We start from the raw sequence: 20,542 nt of genomic DNA on the forward strand, positions 1-20,542 counted from the left end.
TTAAGCAGCTGTTCCATCTGACCTGTAAGCCTGAGCTCACATTTAGCTGTTGCTGCTAAACCTGGTACCTCTCCCACTTGCACTGCTCAGCAAGTGTGACTCCAGCTCCAGGATTATTTACTTTGCATGTTTATTGACCAACTTCTGCTGGGTATTTTTCTTGTACCTTCATCTGAAAATGCAAAATGTCATCATGAGAGACCAAATAACCCTCCCCTGCCTTCAGTGGGGTTGTTGTACCTCATGTACTCAGGGTTGGACCCTGACATGGCCTTTCCATGCACAGGAGGGAGGGGAGGGAAGTGCTCACCTGGGACAGGGCTCTGACAGGTGGGGGAGATGAGCCCTGGCCTGGGATTGCTGGGGGAAATCTCTTCTTTCCCTGCCAGAGTGGCAGCTCTGGGTCTGCCACAGCCAGGTGTGAATGCTCCAGATTGTTCCCTAACCCAGACACCTGACAAACACCTGAAACCTGCACCAGAAAACCCAGAATTTTTGGCCAGTCAAGCTGCAGTGGCAGTAAGTTACTGCTATGGAAGTTCTGCAAAGCTCTGCCTGGAGTTTGACTCATTCCTGTACTTGTCAAAGCTTTCTCAGAGGGTGTTTTGGGTTGACTTTTTCTTTGGACTTGGAGTAATATGGGAGGGAAGATAAGATGCCTCAAAGAGGGCAGTAACAAATGCAAAAAAAAACCAGTGAAAAATGAGAAGACAAGGATCTTAAGGAAAAATCATAACAAACATCACATACAGGCTCCCCACTTATGCCAGCTCAGCTTTCGGGGTGTTTTTCTAGACTCATTTAATATATAACACAGGTTTCCCTTCAGTTAGGAAAAACATTAAAAATATATTAATCATCCTTAAACAAAAAAACATGTGTTTGAATGACAGGGGAAAAGCATGCAACATCAAAGTAGATGTTTCTGAATTTTGAACACTCCCTCCATACCTTCCTCCTGAAGTAATTCCTGAAATTTAAAAAACATCTCTGCCATCCCCAGGCCTGGCACTGGGGCCTGTGGACCACTGTGCTGGGCTCCAGGTTTAGGGGGTGGATCTGGGAATTTGTAAGATGATGCCTCCATGTCTTACCCTCTGTACCTAAATAATTCAGATTGAGCTCAGAATCCTGGGGAAGAGGACTGTGGCTTCTCTCACAGCAGATGAGATGGAGTGGCTGTGCTCTCAGCAGCACTGTGACCTTTAGCTTGCCTTTAATGTGGGGAGTTGTTTGTCATCCAGTGCAGCAGCATTCAGGGACAGAAGGGACAGGAATGCAGCAGGGGAATGGGAACAAACCCATTCGCATGCAACTTGTGGATGTCTAAACAAGCTGAATTGGGGCTGTAAATGTAGAGCAGTTGCTGTATGCACCAAAACTGCTCTTGTTCACCAGGCACTGGGAGGTCTCTGGTTATGCAACATTAAAGCACATAAGGATTAGAAACCCAGTGCCTTTAGCACTGTGACAGAGGTGAGTGGTCCCTATTCCCACAGGCTGCCTTGCTCAGGCTTTGCACCATGCCTCTGTTAACTGTAAAATCTGGACTTAGACAGACTTAAACTGCATTTTTTCTGGCCTCCATTCAGGAACCATGTGGGCAATTTAAACAGCTGCTTCACTGAGGTCCATGAGCCAGAGATGCTGAGGATCCCAATAGTGGGGGCAAAGGAAAGAGAGGGGAAGAAACAGCAAACTGGAAGGAAAAAAATAAAGGATTTCAGAATAGAAATTTGTGCATATTTTCTCTCAGATGCAACTCAAGAGGTGTCACAGTAATAAACTTAAATTTTAAAATACTCAACAGATATTGCAGGCTGATATCAGAGGAACATGAGTGCAAAAGAAAACAGATTTTGAGAATTTCTTCTCACATTGGTTATTATAATCTGGTTGTTAAATTTGTCTGAGAGAAACATTTTCAAAAAAGGACTTTAGAGCTAGTTCTAGGTTAGCATTTGACTTGAGTGAAATGAGAAATTAGTACGTGAAATGAACAACTAGATGCTGTGTTCAGCAAGGAGAGTCATTTTCAAAAAACATCAGAGCACATAAATGAGCCTATGGGACTCACTTGTCTCTTTGTGGGGCTTCCCACCCATGCATGAATCACAGCAGCCTCTGGAGAGTCTCACCCATCCCAAAGGTAGTAGGCTGCCCCTATTGGCAATTTATGAGCAATTGTTAGAGAAGACAAGGTCCAAAAGCCGTATTTCACCCTGGGAGCAGAAGTGGGGAGCCGATGGGGGAGTTAATTCCCAGCCTTGAGCTACCTTTGAGATAGTCCAGCCTCTGGGAACTTCCCATTGCTGTGCCCTATGCTGGGCAACCAGCTCCTACAGAATATATTGCTTTTTGCATGGTGCTCCTCTGGCAGACATCAAAGGAACCAGCAGCCAGTCCTCCCCCAGTACTACAGGTCCTCAGGCCACTGTGCAGAGCAAACATCCCTTTTCCCTGTTTTGGTTTTCTCAGACATGCAGAACTATTCTTAGAAATCCTGTTTCTGGCCTCATTATCTACTTTTTCTATCTTATATTGTAGCACTTTATTTTCCTTGAACAACATCTTAAACATGCCAACATATCCAACACAGCTAATTTGCAGAACAGCAAACTTGTTTTCAGCACCTTCTAATCTCTTAGAGAAAGACTCCACTTAATTTTCTGTAGCAAAGCCAGTCTGTGAGGAGTCTGCTCTTTCATGGATCAAACCCTGCTCTGAAGCACCAGTGGTTTCACATCTAACATACCCTGCTGCCCCACAGGACTTCCAGGAATGGATACAATTCCATGTACTGCCAGACTGCTTAGGTGGTGTTGGAAGTTTGTTTTTAAACATGATGAAAACAGAAGTCCTGCTTACTCCCTTCTCCAGTGTCACCTCAGCAATCATGAGAAGTTTCCAAAAGAGGTGCAGCCGAGCAGCCAGAGACAAGTGACTGCATGGTCTGACTGTCTCTCTTCCCTGGGAGCTGATGGGGAGGAAGGAATGACCCTTGGGCCTGTGATTCTGAAAGTTTAACAGCTAAAAAAGGAACTAGTGCATTTATGGAGAATTAGTCCTTTGGGAAGTGTTAAAACCCATGGTGCAGGGGAAGCCCCCAGCTCTGGATGTCCTTGTGACTGGAAGTTCAGAGGGCAAATGTTGGAGGGGGTGCCACTGTCACTTGTCTTGAGGTGTATCTCCAGATTCAGGTGAACCCTCTCCTTGGCTGCCAGGGCTGCTGTCAGGGGCACCACAGAGCTGGGGGAACCTCTGGTCTGATGCAGTACTGACACCCTTGTATGAAAAGCTTTCCTCTTAAGGAAATGAGCAAGTTTCTGTTGCAAACCTAGAACAGCCACTCTCATCATTTAAAATACACATCCCTGCTCACTATGCTCCTGATAGCAGAAGACCTCTGAGACTGGGGAGCACCAGGAACTCAAAATCTGTGCTGTAGGGTATACTGCATGCAATTATGGGTCTAAAAATTCCAGTAATGCATCCAGTATCTACTGCTCCTCTCACCTTGTTCAGCCCCTGAAGAAAAAGACAAATGCTCTTTTCTTTCTATGTTAGTTGGAGAGAGAAAGGACATAGCTGGTAAAACTCACTGATAAGATTTAGACAGAGGTGCCAACAATTCCCAAGAAGATGTGGAACATAAAATGTAAAGCTTTTCCCAGAAGAGCAATTTCTAACCACACTGCTAATTCTGCAAGACAAATGCAGGAGAAGTACTGACTGTTTACTCTGTCAAATAAACTTCAAACGCAGCACAGACTTCCTTTACTCCCCAGCATAGTCAGGGACATTGCTGTGATGTCAAATTTGTCCACCACTGCTCCAGCATGTTTTACTTTCTAATTTATGGGCTGTCATTTGTTATGTAGTTTCCCTGTTCCCAGACCTTCCACACAGCACATTGCTAATGAGCTCCTTTTCCCTGAAGATAGGTATTGATAAATGCTGGGCAGGCAGCAGGCTGCCCTTTATAGAGAAGCTTCCTCCCAGTAAAAGCTGTAATGGCAGCAGATGTGTTGTAGAATCAAATGGGATCAATATGTTCTGCTCAGATTGAAGACAGTTAGGCTTGCTCTGAGCAAAGCAGAGGTGAATTCCAAAAGAGATGTTCCAGGTCTCGTATAATGGGGATTATGAGACCACTGAGCCATATAAGATATTTTAAAGCCTATTCAGCAAGCCTGCTGGCAAGCCTGCTGCATAATCAGGTATCAAATGGCCAGTGGTGTGGAGTCCATCCTGATAGCTCCTTTGTTTCCTGTGCTGTTGAATGCAGGAGCATCCAAGAGCTTTGGAGAGGGCTGCAGGAGCTGCCCTCTGCCCACCCTGCCTCTGAGGGCATTGCCTCTCCTGTGGAGCTCCTGTCAGAGTCAGAAACTGCCACAAGTGACTCATTTTGCATGAGTGATGAGGCTCCAAAAGGAAGATATAAAAAAGAGTTAATGGAAGCAGGGGGATGTTTCTGAGTCAGCTGGCCATGTAAATTTTGAGTGGGGCTTCCCAAACATAACTTCCAATATTTGAGTTAAGTGAATTAACAAGGAGCTATTGAAGCAAAGAGCAATGAGCACTGGTATTTGGCTGCCACGATGTGGTTTCGATCATAGGCACATTGGAAGGACTGTACCAATTTCCTTTCTTTACTGAAAGTCTTAAAGTACCTAATTTGTGTTTTGGGGTTTTTTCAAACTTGTGAGATAAAATATAAGTACCCTTTTTTTTTTTTTTAATTGAGTTTTGCTTATCCTCTCAACACTGCTTTCCTGTGATGTGATTTAATTTTGTCCACTTCCCTGATGGTAAATGAAAATATCTTGGGAATGCAATATGGGCACAGGCACAAACTTTAAAAGTAAGGGGTGATCAAAGACAGTGCTGGATAACCACTGAACAGCTTCTAATTAGCTTTCAGCTATCTTTATAGAAAACAAACTGAATGATAAGGAGTAATTATTCATACATAGGCCACATAATTTAGACAAATAACTTGTAAAACACAGCAATCAACCTGCATTGCAATCTTTCTTTTAATTAGAATTCATATTTGGGATCGGTGGGAGGATCCTTTTAAAAGTGGGGAAAGATATAAGCTATAGAAATTAGAGAGGAAAAAGCATAATAATTCACCTTTCTTATCTAGATAAACGTGAGCCAAATGTGGCATTCTTGCCTTGCTGCATCATTGCAAAGAACTAACCTTGCCACAGTGAAACTTGAATATCTTTCCCTGTCTCAAAGGAGACACAAAATATTCAGGATGGTTTTTCCCTGTGTCACATTATGTGAAGCAAGTGTTGCACACTTAATTTGCTTTCAGCATGTATTGTGAAAGCCACTCCAGTTTCAGTGCAGAATGTAACCAACTCTTTTTCCAGGATATTAGCACATATATTTTGGGTGGTACTTTATTTGTTTGTTTCTTTCTGGGATTTATAACATTCCTGATATTTGCAGCACTTCCTAATTAATATGTCATGCATATTTAGCTAGTGTGCAGTGTGCTTCCTCTTAGAGATATTAATAAAGATGTTAAATAAAATTGGTTCTAGTATTTATCCAGCAATCACTTGCTCTTTGCCCTTATAAAGACATTTATGACAACACACTCTACCCATTGCATATTTTTCTCTCACTTAATATTCTGCTGCTATATTGGTCTTGGCTGTTTCTAATGGAATCTTCCCCAAATTATAATCAAGAGTCTGATATTAAGACTTTTTTTTAATATATAATTGAATTTTTAAAAATCTGATTTCACTTGTGTCAATTCAATTTGGATTTTCCAGCTTGTATAAAGCAATGTAACGATTTCTCCACTTGCAGCCTTGATTGCTGCTGATTACTGTGTGTCATGGCAAGGCCCTCCATTATCTATTTTGGCTGATTGCTTCATTGCTTCCTAAAGGTGGATTTATTGCACCACTCTTGCATGCATCTGTGCCTCCCTTTCAATGATTAGCCATACCTTTGCTTTCCTGCTCCTCCCACAGCTTGTTGCCAATTCCTGCTCTGCCTAATCTTTGGAAATTACTCAGTTGTTACTCATAATTCAACTGATACTGAAATATTTTGTTTCTGTTTAGTAAATATAAATCCTCAATACTAATACATCACACTTGGAAAAAGACCAATACCATATTAAGGACCTATTAATATACTAAAGTGAAATGAATCTCAGAAAAGAATAATTAATTCAAAAATTTTATGAGATCAGTTAATTTAACTTTTGAAAATGGTCAGATTTGGTATAGCATTCAATTTGGTATAGCATTCAACAGATACAGAATCAATCTTCTATTTATGATGTTCCTGAGAACAGCCACTGGAAAAATCATGGGAAAACAGAGTAATGTTTGAGGATGCAAGTATGGTTTAGATGAACAGTGCAAATACTTGTAGAGCCGGCTGGGTTTTCACTATGTTAAGGGAACCAGGGACTTTACATAAACTCCAGCTAACACAGAATGTGGCTGCCAGGTTTCTTATGAAAAGGAGATGACAGGAGCACATTCGATTTATTTTGAAAATGTATTGGCTGCCAGTCAAATACCATACCGGTTTGGAAATTGCTTTCCTTGTTTGTAAGGTGTTACACGGTCCCAGCCTATCTCCTTGACAGTCTTTGTCCTCACATTCCTGGTCAATCTCTGTGATTCGCTCAGTTCCAAGAGCACTCTAAAGACCAAGGACTTTAATTTCTTACTGACAGTTTGTTGAGAAGTTGAGATTGTCCCTGATTTTGGCTGCAGCCCTGATGGAGCATTTCCCTGGCCCAGTGGAGCAGTGGCTCCGAGCTGGAGCTGGGCACTCTGCTAAGTGCCTTGCTGAACTCCTCTCTCAGCATGGCATTGTCTGCAGCTGTTTGCACTGCACAGAGTAAGAGAAGGATCAGGCTTTTGCTTGTTTGAAAGTTAAACACAAAGTGGTAACTTCTTTCTCTACTTTAGCTTTTCTGATGCACTGATTATACTTAAAAAAAAATAAAAAAAACCCAACCCAAAACCACCAGAAAAAGACCCAAAACCGCTGAGGGTTAGTTTTCTGTGCCAGTCATTGTGCAATATTTTCATGACAGCTGGTAGAAACACATTTTTTGTCCCATGTCAGACTTCATCGGATTTTTTCTTTCAATTATTATGAAGGAAACCTCTACAATTTATGACAGGTTTTTATTTTGTAAAAAATTAATGTCAGATACTCTCATGAATTTGTTTCTCCACCACATTTTTTTCTGCTTTTATTGTTTTCTGCTTTTTTTTCCTTTCCTATCCTTTTTTGCCTGCACTTTGTATAAACTTCATCAGTCATGATTTTACATGTCAAAAATGCCTTTTTCTGCCTTCCCACTCACACATATTGAGAAACATTCCAAACTTTTGATAAATTAGAGTGGTAATGTTGTAATGCTCCACATTTTACCATGTTTCTTCAGCTTTGGAAAAACATTTGAGCTCTTTGGAGTGTGCAGCTCTTAACATGACAGTGACATCAGGGGGGAGGGGAAGAAGAAGAGAAAAAAAAGATAAAGGAGCCAATATTCTTTCTCCAGGACATGCATCCATATATCAGCATTTTCTTTTATTTCCTTGAAGAAACTTTTCTCTAAAAAGACAAACTCACCTTGCTTTCTCCACTAAACAGGTGGTAGATGGGACTGGAAATTTTTGGTTTATTTTTACAACCACTTTGTTTATTTTCTCCAAGTCACTAAAGAACTTGATTTATTCTTTTTCTTTTTCCCCCACAAGGATATCATCTTTTCTGTGGTTGTTTAATGTTTTACAGTTTAATTAAGTTCATTCCATAATTTAAAAACCACAAATAGGCATTTTTTTCCAACTCAAATAAGATGGTAGCTTAGGATCAAATAAGCCACTGCCAGTGCCACCCACTGCCACCCATTACTGTGACCTGAGTGGGACTGAGCCCTCTCCACCTGCAGTGCCCCAGCTGCTGAACGATGCCTCTGTTGGCTCTCATTTTCCAGGGGTTTGAGTTTGTCAAATGATTTTTTGAAGACATGGATATCCAACAATACCAGCTTAAAAACTCCCAAAACTTAAAAAAGGAGGCGATTACTGGCCAAGCTTTTTATAGGCAGGTACCAGGCAGAAGGAAAATGAGTTATTTACAGTTGTGCTACCAATTAAGTACATGGGAAAGTAGAATAAGTGCCTTCTGTGTATTCTTGCCATTTGCATGTAGAACATAGTTGTAAAAAAGTAATAATAATGAATCCCTGCTTTCCTCTTTGCCTGACCACTAAAAATGATTTTTTTTCTCCCTGGGGAGACAGACCTAGCTACTTAGCCAAGGGTGTGTTTTATTTCTCTCAGTACTTCTGCTGCTCTTTTTTCTTAAACCAATGTGGTATATACTCATAATTTTTTATAAAGCACAAAATAAGTGTAAACATATCTGTGCATAGTTACAGTTCTGCAAAGCCAGGTTCCTTTCCAATAGCTTCTGTTCCCTTTACTCCCGCTCTTATTTTTTAATTTTTCTTGGACAGATGGTCCTATCTTTATTCTTCTTTCAACATTTCACAAGTAAATTTTCTGTCCAGCTCTGTTTTGCTTAAGACGTGTGCATGAATTTCATACTGGTACTAAAGAGTGAATTAATGGTGCTGACTTCTTTACAGGACCTTGTCAATACCTCTTATTTCATATTGGCAATATCCCTTCCATGTTACACTTACTCCTTCACTGAGGAGCAGTAATTTTGCTGATTTACTAAGCTTGGTGATGTGCACAAACGAAGGGAAAGATGAGATACTGCAAAGTATTTCTTCTTGTGGTCTAACTGGAATATTCAGAACTCTCCTGGGCAAAATTAGAGTGCTTTGGGAGTAAAATAAGCAGAATTTTTGTTGTAGTTTTGTTTATTTGGATCAAAATTAGGAGTAATTTGCCTTTGTGTCTTGTGACACTTCCAACAAGTGGAATGGGTCAGGGAGAATTATCTGAAATAATCTGTCTTTGGCCAGTTTCTAGATGAAAAGCAAGTGAATGAACTAATGTTCTGCATTAGAAAGTTTTCATATTATCTTTTATGTTCATTAAGTGCTTACAATTTTTTCCTCAAATTTATTCTTTGAATCCTGAATTGTCTTCAATCCACCTCAACAATTACATGCCTGGCAGTGTCCCGAAGACAGCAGCAGCCTCTCCCATGGTGGGATGCCAGGATGAGAAAATAATAAAAAAAATCCAAACATGCAAAGAAAGTATTACTATCTTTCCTAATGAATGCTTTTTGCAACAAAGGAACCAGCATTTGCAATAGGGGAAAAAGCCTTATAAAACACTACCCAGGTGCTAATGCTTTTACTCCCTTTGTGGGTTGCTTAATACATGATAATGATCCTCTTCTGCACAAACTTCCTTTGATATTCAGACTCCATTGCAATGAACTGCTCCAGAAAAAATAGCTGTAGTACCAGATGGGAATGAATAAACACAAATATACCCAACAAAGGCACTCCTGAGCTTGATGTAAAGTTTACTAGCAACAAGTAGAAAGGACATAAATACCATGTACTATAAATCAGTATAACTATGGAAACACCATTAGAGGGAGCTCTGTTACTTAGGCCAATAGTTTTGATCTGACAGACTGGTAATCAAGCTGCAGATTTGATGGAAAAATGAAATAACTTCAGCTCTAAGCACAGCCATCAAAAAAGCACTCTGCATGTGGGTGTCTTTCTTGCTGAAAGAGCACATTTGTGTCAGGCTGCTCCATGTAATAGTATCTGCAGAAGCTCTAAAACTGACTCAGTCTGCTTCATCTTCCTTGTTCTCCCCTCCCTCCATCTTCCTCAAAGTACTGAGGTATTGGCTTGAAAGTAACTCTTCTTTAGTCTTTCAAACATGTGTTGTTTGTCTGCTTTTATGTTTTTTTGGTACATAATCCAGATGTATGTGTATACTAACATGAGCATAGGAAACTGTGGGGACTGGGATTGGAAAATTTATTCTATAATGTTATTCTCTACAGAATGCAGAGTTGAAAGGAAATAAAAATGTATCTTAGAATTAACTAGTGATGAAATGTAGAAATAGTATAAAAGAAGTGAGAAAATATCACTATTCTCTAACTATATAACTACTTTAGAGTGCATGAGGTATAATTCTGTAATTATGGTGGCATTTTTTACATTTCTTATTTTTCTTTTCTGAATCTTATAAATACTTCATTTTAATAAATAGTTTATTAATCAGTTAAATGCTAGTCATTGAAAAATTATTTTGTATTTTTTCTTACCAGTTATAAATTTGGTTAGATTTCCCTCACCTTTGGTCTACATAGTAGTTAATGCTTGAAGGGGATTTTTGGCTGTCAGTTTGCCTCCTTTGTCATCCAGTGGTGCTTCAACCAAAATCTGCAGAACGGGAGAATTCTAAAATAACTTCCATTTTTATTTATATTGTAAAAATAACCCAGCAGAGAAAAAGGATTTAACTTGGGTCAGTACCAAAGAACAGGTTGCAGTGAACATTTAATCTCTCATTACAGATAATGGTGTGTCCATGCAGCAGTTCAGTGTCAGGCACAAATTCTCAGGAAAGCAGGCTTTACTGGCTCTGCTGCTGACAGAACAACTGCTATCTCACAGGGAGGTTGCTTATGAAGATACCCTGAGATGGGATCATTCTCAATATCTTAAATTCTTGATCCTAGAAAGCCAATAAATTTCATCTGTCTAAAAGCAGAAGACAGAAGAAATACATAACACAGCAAAGGAAAATTGGGCTCTTCCCATGTCCAAGTGCAAAGAGAGGAGCTCCCTTGCTTGGGTGCAGAGCCAGGGCAGTGGTGCTGGGCTGGAGCACAAGGCAGCGCCTGGCACGGTCACACCCTGGCACGGTCACACCCGGGCACAGTCACACCCTGGCACAGTCACACCCTGGCATGGCCACACCCTGGCATGGCCACACCCTGGCACGGTCACACCCGGGCACAGTCACACCCTGGCATGGGTCACACCCTGGCACGGTCACACCCTGGCACGGTCACACCCGGGCACAGTCACACCCTGGCATGGGTCACACCCTGGCACGGTCACACCCTGGCATGGCCACACCCTGGCACGGGTCACACCCTGGCACGGTCACACCCGGGCACAGTCACACCCTGACATGGGTCACACCCTGGCACGGTCACACCCTGGCATGGCCACACCCTGGCACGGGTCACACCCTGGCACGGTCACACCCGGGCACAGTCACACCCTGGCACGGTCACACCCTGGCACGGTCACACCCTGGCACAGTCACACCCTGGCACGGGTCACACCCGGGCACGGCTCCGGTGCAGCAGCCAGACCTCGCTGCCCGCTGGGTGCTGGGCTGGGGAGAGCTTCCTGCCCTCCTGGGCGCTCTGCACTTCCGAGTCACCTCTCAAACCAGGACATTCATGGGATTTGAGCACCTGATGTGAATAAGTGAACCAGTTTATGAAATGCTGTAGTCCCTGATGACTTGCCACAACTGAATATTGCTCAAGTTCCTGAATAAATATGGACTGGCAGAAGAACACCAGCCATATCCAAGCAAACAGCCATTAGCACTGGGTTTCTTTTCCTCCTCCTGTGTGGCCTCTCTCCTTACACTCGTGGTAGCTTGTCAGCACTTTCTCTAAAGGTAACACAAAGCTCCCTGAACCTCCCAAACAATGAAAAATTAATTTCCATAATGTATAATAAATAAGAATCGCCTCTTAAATCAGTCCGTGGCTTTCTTAAAGGGGTCCCAGAGCCTTTTGCATTTCCAGAGCTGCTGTGAAGAGAATTAGGTCACACTATCCTCAGGAAAGATGGCTGGGGCAGTGGGGAAGGGGGATTTCTCAATTTTTTTTTCTAATTCTGAGGGGCAGAACAGCAGCATTCAGGGGAATGAGTCACAGTGAACAACTCAGGGACTCAGGAATTACAGACAAAGCTGTGAAATAAATTTTAATAATAAAAAAGTGGTGTTTAAAATTAATGAGTCTAGATAACCTGGTGGCAACATACCAACACCTTGGCTCACACTGTGGAGTGCCTAACCCTGGAATGTGTATTTCCACTGATGTGAAGCCCTTTGCTCTGCTTTGCTTTTTTTTTCCTTTCTTTCTTTTTTTTTCTCCTTTTTTTTTTCTTTTGGTCCCCTCCCAAAAATCTGTGGGACTATCTCTGAAGCCAGATACCATACAGTGGTAAGATAGCCAAGATCTGGTCCTTACGAGAAACTGAAATATTTCTTCCTGAAAGTCAAAGGAGACATGAAATCTGAGTGCTGACAAATGTGGGCAATATTGGGAAAAATGTTGAACCAGAATAAGAAATTAGTTAACAACACTGTTATTTACTTTGCCTGAATTTCCTCACCCTCCCTGGCAAATCTCTTTTGCATCAGAAGAGAATCTGGGTAATTTGATGCTTCAGTCACTAATGGCAAATACAGAATAGCAGAGGCAGTGCTTTCCTGCATTTATTGTGGAGGAGCACTGATTGCAGGCAAGTGTATTGATCCATTCAGCCACTCATTTCGCTGCATTGGAAAATGAATTAATTTTGACAGGCTTTGGCAAGAACTCATTAGTCTGTAGCTTAATGCTTAATAAACTGTCATCTCCCCTTTAACAGTGTAAGACCAATTGCCAGACAGCCTGGGGATGCAGGGAAATCTGAAGACTTCATTTTTATCAGAAATTAGATTAATAAAATACCAGATGATGTGGGAGCAAATGAGCAGAAGCGCATATATAAAATAAGTAAGCTGACAACCTACCTGCAAAATGGAAAGAAAAAGTCTTAAAAAATAGGAAAAAGAGAGAGGGAGATTGGAATTTTAACCTATATCAGAAATTTTGCTGTGGCAAAAGCATGAGCCACAGTCTAAAGGTCATGAAACATCTTCAAAATATTGTAAAGTCAGGTTATTCCTGGGTTATTCCTGGTGGTCTCAGTAGTATCATTTCCTGTACTCTAGACCAATAGTGTTTAAATCTTAGCATGTTAATTATCAAGACTTTGTGAATGTGAGGAAAAAAGCAAGCTGCATAGAGAAAACCATATATGCAACACTCTGCTTTGGTAAATGATTGATTGGCTTCTTTGCCTCCCTCTATCTGCTTTCAGATGCTGAGATCAACCATTACTTTGAACAATAAAAAGGATTTTCTCAGGCTGTGGTAAATGCTTTAAATGCAGAATGATGTTTTAAATAATTTTTGTTGTGTTTTCAGATGTGGTTATACAACATTTTGCATGTTTTCTCAGAAAAGCTCTTGATTTTAAGTACCATCTAAAAAAAAAAAGGAGAAAATGCACTGTGTAAAATTGATAATCCCATTTCTATATCTATGGTATTTACTCTGCCAGATGTTCTGGCCTTTCTGTGTCTACTCTTTGTGAAGTTTTACTCTGGGTAGAAGTATAGGAAAGATGTCCATAGGTGGTACTTGAAAAAGTCCTGCACAAACATGTGGGAAACAGTGTGAAATGGATTACTGTTGCTATATCAGGGGATTTTTTTTTCCTTTTGCTCTTATTCCAACTTGTCATCAAGCTGTTGTCCAATTCTCTCACTTGCAAGTAAAATTAATTTCCTTCATGTTTTATGATAGAAGACAGCTTGATGAAATCACTTGAGGATCCTAGTGATTGTTGCAGCAGACAGAATGAAATGGCAGTCCCATTTCTAATGCAGCTAAACCAGGTCTTCTGTCTCTTCATGTGGCAGGGACCTTGCCCTAGTGCAGCTGTCCCATCACAGCAGATGTAGAGGAGCATAACCCAGCCTCCCAATGCTTCTCCCCTTCCCATCCTCTTCAAAAGACTTTGGGCCTCCTGAAATTGCTGACCTGGGACAGATTATGGAGAAAAGCAGTAGCAAATCTCAGTGGTGTCTCCTACGTGCAGTATGGTGAGACTGGAGAGAGTTAATGTCTGAAGCAACATTTATCTGTGGGATAGCATGGATTGTCTGTGCTAGAAAAGATTTGGCAGTTTGCTATTCTGGCAAACTTTCCTAGTGTAGCCACAGCTTATACTGGCAAGCTAGTGTTTTGTCTGTATGTAGTTTATACCAGTTCCCTGAATGAAATGTGCTATACTGGCAGACTCCTTCCCCCTCCCACCCACACACAGCAGCATCTACTTTGGCATTCAGTATGCAGCAGCAGTTTTGACTATAGATCTATTAGTGTAAGAAAAATCACACTCCTTGGCAAAAAGGGGGCTGAGAATGTGGAAGAGTTGGGTAGAAATCTGTCTTTGCACTGCAGATGTATGGGAGAACCGTAATCCTGTGTATTTGGTAAAATGATTTACCAATGCCACTGGTGCAAGGTTAGTACTCCAAGAATTGTACCTGCACTGGTTTGCTACTGCACTTTCCAGGTGGAGAGCCCAGAGGCATTTCTTCTCTGGCTTGCACAAGATTGGAGGGTGAGAAACAACAGCCACTGATCAGTTTACTCTTACAAATAACCCTCTTTTCCCTTACAAAAAAACCCCTTTTTTCCTGAGGGGATGTGCAGTTTGAAATGCTGATGGCACAGAAGCCCTTGTCTCTGTTATCTCATTTTATGGTTCTCTTTGAAGGGGAGAATTTCCCTGCCTGTGGCTGAGATAACAGAGAGATGCTAAGTGGTGGGATTTTTCACAGCACTTGACCATATGCAATAAAAGGTCAATTTGGACACACATCCCAGTGAACTTGGAAACATCAGAGTTTTGCTGGTTTAATGTGGAAATCAAAGTGTTTCAATAGCTCTCCCAGCAGAGCTATTACCTCCTAATTGCATTTTTCTTCATTTACCCCTCACCTCTTAAAAGCACAATGCCTTACTACTTACTTTTAAGTTTAGAAAACTGTAAGTAGGTGGACTGGGATTGATTCTTGCCTGTCTCTAACAGGAGAACAATGGTTCACAGGTGAGGGAATGTGGGGACCAAGCTAAGGCTCAAATCCCCAAATTCTCCATGAGACGATCAGAAGATCCTCTGGGCTGAGAATATTTTACGTGTCAGGCTTTAAAATGGGCTCCAGCCACCTCTGGGGAAAGACTCGTGAGAGAGACCCTCTGGGGGTTAGGGAGCAAAGAACACTGGGGGTGAGAATCAGGGGGACTGAAACTGGAGACTGGGAGAACAGTCTCAGAATACCCCCAAGACTGGGAGTATTCAACACCTTTCCTTATTTTTTTTCCTTTTCTTTTCTGTTTGTTTACTTATTTGTTTGGTTTTTAATTTTTATTTCCCTATGTGCCAGCTTAGAGACTGCTGCAGGCTGGAGGTGGTTAGATTCACCCCAAGATGGCTGTTCTTGTGTTACTGTGCATATGGGGTTAAATCAGCACAGAATTCAAATTTCTAGAGACAGAATATATCCATCTTGTAATGTTCCTACCATTAAGCACTAGTTTATTCTTTGCAGAAACACTTAAAAATTAAAGTTCCACTCCAGGTACCTCCTTGATAAAGAATGTTTGGCACAGTTAAAATTTTCAGGTTTTGAGTAATATATTGTTAGGAACTGGCGATAGCAGCACACAATAAATTCTTTTCTGGTTTTGGCTGGGCACCTAAAGCCATCTGACTGAGCCTGGAAGGAAGTTTGGCATTGCTGCTATTGAGAAGATTGGCTAATGCAAGGACTTGGAATATAAAACCCAAATCAGAAGAAATATTTCATCTTCATAAGGTGGTCCCTAGGCTCAGTCCTGCAGCTTTGCTCATGCAAAACCAACTCATACAGCTTATTCATATTAGGGGTGAGACCTCATGATTGGGCCATTTGCTGGTCAGGATCAAGAACGTTTCTCCAGCTGTTTGGGCCTCTGGCATGCCCTTCCTCACTGGGCTGTTTCTGCCCATTGAAGTCACCTCAGATTGCTCAGCAGAGAGGTGCAGAGGGCTCAGGTTTGCTCAGGGACCACAGGGAAGCACAGACACAGCTCTCCCAAAATCCTCCCAGCCCTGGTGCATGGACAACCTTCAACTCAGGGCTGTGTCCTGTGCCAGGCTGGCTGCCAGCAGCCCAGGCTTTTGCCAGATTCCCCCTCCCCTTTCTGTCCAATGTTTTATTTATACTTATGTCTAACTCTGCCCCTTGCCTTTGTCCTGCCTTGTCCTCCTCCCCTAGGCCTTTCCATTTGTCTGGTTTTGTGTTCCCACAGTCTCGGATTGGGACAGGGCAGTGCCAATTTGGCTGCACAGGGCAGCCATGGTGGCAGGGTCTCGGGGGCAGCCATGGTGCTGAGTTGGGGGTGGCAGGGTGTCAGGGGACAGCCATGGTGCTGGCCTGGAGGGGTGACAGGGTCTCAGGGAGCAGCCATGGTGGTGGCCTGAGAGGGCAGCATGGTCTCAGGAGGCAGCCATGGTGGTGGGGGACGGCAGGGTCTCAGGGGGCAGCCATGGTGCTGAGTTGGGGGTGGCAGGGTGTCAGGGGCAGCCATGGTGCTGGCCTGGGGGTGACAGGGTGTCAGGAGCAGCCATGGTGGTGGCCTGGGAAGGTGTCAGGGTGTCAGGGGACAGCCATGGTGCTGGGCTGGGAGGGTGGCAGGATCTCAGGGGGCAGCCATGGTGGTGGCCTGGGGGTGGCAGGGTCTCAAGGACCCCCAGTAGCACCAGCAAGGACAGTTCCATTTTGGCTCTTGGCTTGGTGCTTTCAGCCCCAGGAAGGGAGTGGGGCCAGGTCCTTCCCTGCTGCTCCGAGGGGTTTTTGGCCATGAAGCCCCTTGGAGCACAGCCTTGGTTGTACTCTGACAGTCCATCTTCAGCCTGTGGGGAGAGTACAGGACCTTTAAAGCCCTTTCAGGACTTTGGAATGGGTGGGGGGCAGCTGATCCCAGAGGGACAAAATATTCCCAAATGTTGGTGCTTGCTGATGCCACGTGGCCTGGCAGCCAGGCCTGCGGGCTGCAGCGAGGCCTGGCCCGGCGGGCGGCCATGTCAGGGCCCTGTGGGCAGGCAGAGGAGCGGCTGCCGGGGCTGTGGGGAAACACAATCCGCTTTCCATTTCGTCAGCACAAATTGTATCGCTTCTTGCTCCCTGTGCCTCTAAAAGTGCGGTTTGCCTTAGTTTGGAAGATACCTTGCCCTCAGCAAGTAAATAAACGCCAACTAAAATAAAAAGGAAGCACAAAGCAATAATGAGGCTGCCACGCGCTGGCTGTGGGAGCCTCTGGAGGCTGGACTGGAGGAGCAGTGTAAGGGTTGGAGGCTCTTTTAGATCCCTTTGAGCTTCAAACTGATTACAAATTTACCTAAACACTTGAAAACTTAGTGATAGTTTTACTTAGCTCCCTTACCTACCATTTCTTGAAAATGTTTAAAGATTCCCACCCTGTTAATTTATAAATGTGTGTATCATAAAAAGAAATATACCACTGAAAGGACAGGATATCTTTTGGCAGAAATTCCTCACAAGCAGATGGGTTTTTTTCTTAAACAATGTATTGTTCCTAAAATAAGCTGTAGAAAATAAGAAATGCTTATTTTTTTAAGCACAGAGTTAAATCTTTAAGTCCGAAGTAAACAGAAAGCGATTTCACTATAAATGGAAAGAGCCTCGAAATAACTTTAAAGGGCCTTTATGTGTGAAAGATGTAGACTTCATGTTAGCCACACCAACTACACACTTGTTAGGAGAAAAGAATTATGTAGCACATTGCTTACCTCTGTTTAAATAATTTGCTTCATATGTTTTCCCATTAAGATGGTGGTAGGTTAAACACTTAATTTTTGCTGTATACTCTTGCTCTCTCTGATGCTTCATGCCAAACTGCTGTGGTAAAAAGAAGTCAAATATATTTAAGATGTATATTTTAATTAAAAATATTAGAAGAAACATATTAGTGTTCCTTTTTTTATTAACAGCAGATTGTTGGCTGACTAGGCAGCAAAGTTATTTATTTGGAAGACATGTGTTATGCTATGGAATAACGCTACAAGTAGGACATGGAGTTCAATAAGTGGTTCTGTTGGCAAACTGCTTCACTTCACTTCTGCTGCCTTGTGGGAGCATGGGCAGATTCTCTCATGGTGCAAACTGGCAGTGCCCCACCAACTCTGATCCTGAAGTCACAGCCACCAACAGCACCACACTTGGTGTGAGCAGAAAGAAATCAGTTCTGCCATGAGCTCGTTTAAGGCTGGTATCTCTGAAATGGTCAGAAGAAAATAAGGCAATGACACATTGCACGTGCCAGCTTTTTTCTAGGGTTGAACTAAGAGCTAAAGTCCATAAAAGTTGGGGTTTTTTTAACTTTTTAATAACTTAATTGACTAAACCAGGCAAGAAAAGTAATGAGTGATCACAATAGTATCAGAAAGAATTATAAGGACAGAAGGTACAGATATAACCTAGGCTATTTTTATCATTGTCTTCCATTCTTCCTCATCTTTATCAGTGTGTTCCAAGCAAACCTGATATATTTATATATGTGAAACAGATGCAAAATGAAGCAGTTTTGTCTTCAGTTATGACCATGTTTTTTCAATCATGGACATGATTTATGGAAATGTTCTTTGCTGTAAAAAATTTCTTTTAAAATCCAAACCACATTAATTATAAATCTAACATTCAATTTCTTTTGATACTTTAGGGAATGTGGGGAAGTAAATTTTTAATGCAAATAAACAGTTTCTTTAAAAAATCAGTATTCATTAAATGTTGAGATGAAACCAGCACAACACTTCTCAGTGAAACTACTAGAGAATTCAATTAGATGTTGAGAAAATTAGCTCTCTTTTTGCAATAATATTATATGTCTCAGATTTATATCTGCTATGGTATATTTGGCACCCCTGGGGCCAACCAAACTGTGAAAAGCTGTTGATGTTGGCTTCTTGGCTGGTCAGCCCCTTCAGGGTTGAGCTCAGTTTACTGTGGAATAAACTCTAAACATTTCAGAGTTCAGAAGAGCTGTGCAGAGGTGTAGGAACTGCATGAGACTGAGCGGTATCTCCAGTATAGACCAGGAGAATTTGTAAGATCAGCAGCTGGAGAGAATTTTTTAATCCCGGACAGGGCCAAACTATGTAATATCCCCAGCATTGCCAACTCCCAAAAGCTGGGACAATAGCAGGTGTTCAAGCTAGCTCACTCTTTATGAAAGTGATTTCCCCACCTAGCTGGGCTTTGTTGGAGCTTGGATTTGCACATTAGAGCTTCTGTGCAGCTGAAAGCTCTGATAGCCCCAGAAGTGCTAGGGAGGACAAGGGATGTTTGGAGTCTGTGGAAGGAAAGAATCCCTGAGTCCTGATGTCTGTGTAAAACAAAAGCAGCATTACAGAGTCTACAATTGAACCCCCAATAAACCAATTTTGAAAGCCCCAGCTTCCCCTGTGCCCCTCCTCACTGTCTCCCTTTGACAGGAACAGGAGGTACATCTTCCCAGGAGTGTAAAGACGTCTGGTCTGGAAAACATGAAAGAAGAAAGCTTCTATGTTTATTTTGCACGCCGTAGATTTTAGGGCCAGAGAGCCTTTTCTCTTTTTCTAATTAGAAGATAATATCTTGTTAAAAAGTACATGTTCTGAGTCTTCAAAGAGGAAAAAACCAAACCAAATCCTCCTCTTGACCTATAAATACAGTTTGAAAAGCTGTAGCAATTCACTGAAGTTTACTGTGATAACTTGATTTTGGCCTCAGTCTTGAAGATTTGGGTACTTTGGGAATTGCAGGAATCTCCCTGGTAAGCTGTGAGAGGAGAAGTATGAGAGCATGGTGCAATGCTGACAGGGCGGAATGCAGCATTCCTGTGCATCAGCAGTGTCAAAGAGTGGAGTTTATCGCTGCTGTTTTGTTCTCCTCCATCAGTAAACACAATCTCTCAACTCCCTGAAGTGAAATCAAACCACTGTAAAGAAACTCATGAGTAACCAGGGTAAAATTTCCACTGAATTAATCATATATCTGGTCCAAAATATTTTAGATATAAACAAAAGAGGATGGAATATGATCAGCCAGGCACACAAACATTTCCAAAGTGGTTGTTTTCCAGATAGTTTTTGAGCTACAAATGGCAAAAACCAGGGTGGTTGCACAAAGCTAGCTTTGAAAGAAATGGATTGTCATCAGTTTACACCAGCTGAGGATATGATCCTGCATATTTCATGACTGTGCAATGGTTATGGATATGTTTGAAATATATCCAAATGTTCTCGGAAAATATTTTTCCATCTGAAGAAAAAAGGGCAAGAGCATATCTACGAAAAGTTGAGCAAAGTTTAATAGATGTTCTAATGAAAATAATCCAGCTAGTTTTAAATAAAAGGAAGAAGCTTTAAATCTACATCCTGTGTCCTTATCTGGATTTCTAATATATGTATGACAATAATTTGTATGACAGTTTTCATTTTCTTCTCTGATAGCACAGTAAAATAGGAAGGACAAGTACTAATAAATCAGATCAAAATCAGAGCTGTTGAAGAAGCTAAAGTCACAGTCATTTGGGAGAGACTAAAACTCCAGACATCTCAGATGTGGCTTAAAGTCTTTATGATACACAGTGTGAAATGTGGGAAGGCAGC

This window comes from Ammospiza nelsoni, chromosome 11 (assembly GCF_027579445.1).
Source record: "Ammospiza nelsoni isolate bAmmNel1 chromosome 11, bAmmNel1.pri, whole genome shotgun sequence".
In the NCBI taxonomy this organism is placed as follows: domain Eukaryota; kingdom Metazoa; phylum Chordata; class Aves; order Passeriformes; family Passerellidae; genus Ammospiza; species Ammospiza nelsoni.